Source organism: Panthera tigris, chromosome C2 (assembly GCF_018350195.1).
Source record: "Panthera tigris isolate Pti1 chromosome C2, P.tigris_Pti1_mat1.1, whole genome shotgun sequence".
Lineage (NCBI taxonomy): Eukaryota > Metazoa > Chordata > Mammalia > Carnivora > Felidae > Panthera > Panthera tigris.
Window position 1 is genome coordinate 27,640,813 of NC_056668.1, and position 6,000 is coordinate 27,646,812.

Genomic DNA, 6,000 nt, shown 5'->3' on the forward strand with positions numbered 1-6,000 from the left:
ACCAAGCATTTCCTTTCAACCTCAACATTTCATTTCATATTTAAATAATTGCAGTAATGGGCCTTTGCAGCCATGGAACATTTGCCATGTGTTTCTCTCGATGGCCACTGGATGGCAGTGGTTTATCATAATTTCAGTAGCATTTTTCTGGTTTCGTCATTCTTTTGTTTTTGTTTCTCCTAGGTGTAGAACAAGTAGATTTTGAAGAACAAGAAATTAAAGACTTTTTAGAATAAAGATCAACAACCAAATCTTTTTTTTAAAGTATGAATTGAATATAATTAAATCATTCCTACTTGAAATAAAAGAAATTTTATCGTATATTTTCTTCCTCAGTCCTACATTTCTTCATAGTGGCCAACAGCACATGCTTTATAATGAGACAGATATGAGATTGATTTTCTTCTTTAGAAATAACCAACAATTTTATTTTAGGCAAATTGCCAATCCTCCTTAAACCTTTGTTTTCAAATCTGTAAACAAACACCTATTAAAGCATCTGCCCCTCTCATGTATTAAATACGAGGATGTTTGCAAAGGGCTTAGGCCATATAGTTCTTCAAAAATGCTGCCTTTAATAATAAAATATTTTATTATTAGATTCAGAATCTTGGCAGGCAGGAAACAGTTGAAATAGAAAAGCCTTCACCTTGAGCTTAAAGAAAGAGAAAGACAAGTACAAAGGACAGAGAGAAGGGGACTATCAGATGGGTTTTTTGCAAGAGAAGCAGTGATATACAGTGAAAGAACATCATTTTCAGAGGCGTAAAGACCAGAGTGGGAATGCTGATTTTGCTGTTTAACAGCTATAAGGCCATGCATGCATTACTTAGTATTACTTAGTCTCAGTTTCTTTATTTGTAAATCAGAACTCTTAACACTTTTAGGGCTAATGTGAGATAAAACAAGCAAAAGCACGTAAAGTGCTTGGTAAATAGTAGGCCTTCAAGGTTGCTATTTTTCTTCTTCACAGACTTTTATAAAAACCAGAAGAGAACTTTGAATATTAAATTTTGATTTATGTTCCTCAGGTTAGAGATCTCGCCGAAGTCTATAGAACACACATGTCTAGCGAGCCCCTGTGTGTTTCCTCCTGGAAATGTTAATGCTGCAGCTTTTCATAATCTGGAACCTATCAATTATCTTCAGTGAGTAACAGCTTTTTTGAAACTTCCTTCCATAACATGTTCATGTGTATTGACATGACACGACAAGGTGGTCTAAGGAATTAGAAAAGACATAGGTTAATCTACGAAATGCAAATACAGTCACTACATGATCTACCTTCATTTACTTATTAATTTATTTGCTATTTTAAGTATTTATTTAATTATTTAATCATTTAATATTGAAAAAGAGAGAGAGAGAGAAAGAGCAAGCACGAGCAGGGTAGGGGCAGGGAGAGGATCCTAAGCAGGCTCCATGCCTGGCGTGGAGCACGAGGCGGGTCTTGATCTGAGGATCGTGAGATCATGACCTGAGCCGAAATCAAGAATGAGACGCCTAACTGATTGAGCCACTCAGGTGCCCCTGTGGTCTATCTTTAAAAAGGTTATAGGAAATAAACTCTTCCAAGGTGATGTCTAAGGACTTTTTTTCTTGAGGTCCAAGGGAATTACATTATGGACTAAAGTAAGTCAAAAAAGAAACAAATTGTACCCAGACTAGTTGATCAATGTTGACTACACAGGTGATGCAAGTCAAGGCAAAGAGTACTAATAGCGGGAAGTGAGGAAGGTTCTCTGCCTACTCTTCAAAACACAAACGGAACTTTCATGGATTGTAATCTGTGTCCAGTGGGAAGATAGATAGTATAGAATACTATTCCCATTTACAGGTGAGGATCTGTGTCCAAAAAAAGATAAACCATGGAATGTTTTCAACAGCAGTATCAGCTACTTACTCATTCGCCATATCTTTCTTCCTTTTCAAAGAGGCAGTCTATTTCAAAATGCTGGAAAACTGACACAGCATATTTTCCAATCAGTTCTTTTACCAAGGATGAGACTGAAGAGTTAGAGAGTGAATGCATCGTTCCTGGCCGCTGCACAGCTTGTTAGAAGCAAAAGTCGCCTAATTCCTAATCCAGTATTTCTTTGATTTTTGCATTCTGCCTCAAGAAAAACCCCATAATTAGATTCAGCTTATTTATTTGTCTTTAACTAATTGCTATGCCTTCTTTTACACAGCAGCCCAAGGAGTCACTGATGGGAAAAGCAAGCAGACCATAACATGAAGGTCCCGCTTCATGAAGCCAAATTAAAAGGATACTTTCATTGGACAGTGTTAGAAACCTGGAGGGATTCCTGGTCTTTGTATTTCTTATTTATTCAGGAGACAAGGGTTCAAACAACATAAAATACCTTTAAAAGGCTTTTTCAGTGGCTGCTGATTTTGAAAACCAAACTGAGGGAATAATGGAGTAACAGCCCGATCTAGGGGATCACCGTGAGGAAAGCCAAACACTTAACTGAATTGGTTGTCCTTTCAAACTTGCCTTTCATTCCCAGGGTGGTAGAAAGGTGTTCAGATGTCTCCATTATCTTGCTTACTCCCACTGGCCAAAAAGGCTGGGGTTTCTCATTAATTTAATGGGGAGCTGCTGAGTCCTTACCATTCTTACCACGAAATGCACCACGGTCAGCACTATCTGTCATTCCCGATTTATTCTTGTCTGATTCCAAGTGCTCTGGTGCTTGGAACATCTTAAGGAATCCACTCTCTTTTGGTAGGCTTTGAATATAGGAATTTCAATATAGGAACAGCTCATTTTAAATGCCAAATAATAAACAAAAACATGTTAATGAGGTCTTTAAAAATAATGGCGTTCTTTTAAGAAAGGGATTTTGGAGGAACATAATCTAAATGACATTAGAGTATAGTTGAGAGACTACGATTTCCTTTTTTAAGGTTATGGGAAATGTCCCTACTCTGTAATTTACTAATTAGATTCTAACTTAAAGGAAACTCACAAAATATACCTACTCTCATAGAAATGCAGTTATAAATCAAATTATAATATTGTATGGAACTGGATGGTTAACCTTCTCATTTATAGATGAAGAATGTGAGGCTAAGAATGTTAAGCAGTTGGGCACAGTGCACACAGCCAGTTAAGCCTGGGGTGGATGCAACTAGGTCATGTAATTCCTCAGCTGGCACAGAGCTTCCCACTATATCCAGCTGCTTTTGGCTGTACTTGTTTCAGGTTGGTGCACTTGGGGGATTGAAGGAATAAGGCAAACAACTTTCATACTCTGGAATTCTTGTTGGGCACGGGAGTGGGTGAGGAGGTGGAGGCGGGGGGAGCAACACCTAGTTTGACCATATTTTATAAAGAGGATGACATTTGAAACTACCATGGGTTGGATCAACATGGAGGTAGGTTTGGTACAATGGAAGGATCATGAACTCTGATGGGGCTTCCAACATGCAACTTTAGAATTGTTTGGCTAAGGGTGGGGTAGGGGCAGTTATATGGTCTCTTAGCTTTTAGTTTCCTCAGTTACAAATAGGAATGAAAACATGAGCCAGGGCGCCTGGGTGGCTCAGTTGGTTAAGCATCTCTCTCTTGATTTGGGCTCAGGTCATGATCTCATAGTTCGTGAGATGGAGACCCGAGTCGGGCTCTGTGCTGACAGTGCAGAGCCTGCTTGGAGTTCTTTCCCTCCCTCTCTCTCTGCCCCTCCCCAGCTTGCTCTCTCTCTCTCTCTCTCAAAATAAATAAATGAACATTAAAAAAAAATAACCCATATGCCTCAGAAGGGTTATTTAAGGGCATTTGGGTAGAATATGTAAAGCATGTAGCAGAATAATTCACTTTTATTTGGTATTTAATAAACATTAAAACTAACGAGCCTTCTAAGGCAATTAACCATTTCAACTAGGCCTCAGGTTAAAGTCCGGCCTGGAGTAAGAAGTGAGGAAGGATCTGAATCTGGAATATTCTACCATCTGGCAAATGAACTGCAAAACTTAAAAAATATTGGGAGTGTATTAAGAGTCCTCATTTTGTTTTGTCCAGAAGAAACAATGCATTTTAATAAGTTAACAAATCATAAGGCCCATGTTTCCTAAACATTCTGTTTCACTTTAGAACATCTCAATCTTAGCAGTTGCTAGAATATAATAGAAACAACCACAGAAGGCACCAGAGAAAGCTCCCTAAAAGCAATGCATCTGAACTGAGAACATTTGACAAAAGTCATATCCTTCTCTTCCTTTTGTGCTGTGGTTGGAGGCAAGATGACATTCATTTGTCCTGTGATTGTATTTTCTGCACATTATTGACCTGAGGCAAATAGCATTCAGAGGAGAGAGTGTATTTTTAGGCTCTTTTCCTTTCGTGTACCAAGAAAAACCACCAAATGAGCAATTTTGAGATGTTATTCTTCCCACAGTTTTGTCATGTGGATGGACATTGAGAGAACACGTGCCCGTCGGTCTTTATGGAATATATTCTCAGTTAAATGTAGGCAATCGTGCCTGCATACTATTCCAAAGGCTCTTGGAAAACATCACTGAATAAGACACAGTTGTTGTCCCCAGGGAGCTCACACTGAGTGCTTTTTTATTAAGCTCCTACAATTCATGGAGCTGACTTTTTAGTCAAGAAAATAAGTCTATAAACCAGTGTTTGCAGAGAAGTAGGTCTCCTGCTTTTAAAGAACAAATCTGTATTGTACATGCTTGCTGTGTACATAGAAGCTTATTGGAAGAGAAAGAAGTGTAAGTTTGATTCTATGCTTTCACTTTCGTAAGGATTTACTTTTAGCGTCAGGATACCTTTTTGTTTTTCTCCTTGATCATTCATTCCCTTAACTCAAAGTTTAGATGGACAGGCTATTTAGAAGTTTGAATAAAATGGTTTTGATGGAGTTCAGGACAGACTGCTCCAAAATACGGCACCTTGGCATATTGAATACTTTAAGCTCAACAAGTTTGAGAAAATGGCAGAAGCAGGAAGGTCACCGTGACCTCCCACAGTCTTGCCCTTCTCCCCTGGAACTGGTCATAAACTTCATTTGAGAGGTGCCCTACCTATACCTAGAAGAAAGGGGCATCCTATATGTGTCTTTCTGTATATTTCTATTGCATGGCTCCTCTTTATAATATAATATTCTAAATAGGAGATGAGTGGTTTAGTTCTTAGAAGTTTGAAAGGAATTGTCTGTTACCATAATTACCAGGGAATGAATAGACAGACAAATTAATGTAACAGTATAGAAAGTGCAGGATTTGCATATTTTGATAATGAGAACTTAATAAAAATTTCAATGTCTTTGTTATTTGTTTATCGAGCTTTTCTACCACATTTTCAATCAATTTTTCATAATGCATATTTTCCTAGAAAATAGGCTTTTTCATTCAGATGTTCAATGTTTTTAACATAGAGTTGTACATTCTTTAACAATGTGATTTATGGCAATGCTTCTTAACTGGGGGTGATCTCCTTCTCAGGGGACATTTGGGAATATGTGAAGATTTTTGAATGTCATAGCTGGGCGTGGGCATACTACTGGCATCTAGGTGGTAGGCTCCAGGGATGCTGTTAAACATCCTACAATGCAGAAGACAGCCCCTTCTATAACAAGGAATTGCCTGGCCCAAAGGTAAATAGTGCCAAAGCTGAAAAAACCTGATCTGTAATAATATCCTCTGTCTCCCTTGTCATGTTTCAAATTTAGGTTTTGCCTCTTCTTCCATTTTTTATTTTTGTTTTTTCTCATTTTGCATTTCTAAAACTTTGTTTATCTTTTTGTTTTTTCAAAAATCTAAGGCTTGGATTTATTGATCAATTTCGCCTTTTAATATTTTATAACTAATTTAATTATGGCTTTTAATTTTTATTAACTCCCCTTTTCTGCTCTACTTCTTAGTTTCATTTTGTTGTTACTTTTACTTTATTTTTAAAATGTTTATTTCTTTATTTTTAGAGACAGAGCATGAGCAGAGGAGGGACAGAGAGAGAGGGAGAGAGAGAACCCCAAGCAGGTTCCA

General features: G+C 37.7%; 1 pseudogene; it reads left to right on the top strand.

Annotated features, from left to right (window-relative positions):
* LOC122241898 overlaps positions 1 to 236 on the top strand; it is a 37,394-nt pseudogene extending 37,158 nt beyond the window's left edge.
* The last annotated feature ends 5,764 nt before the right edge of the window (positions 237 to 6,000 follow it).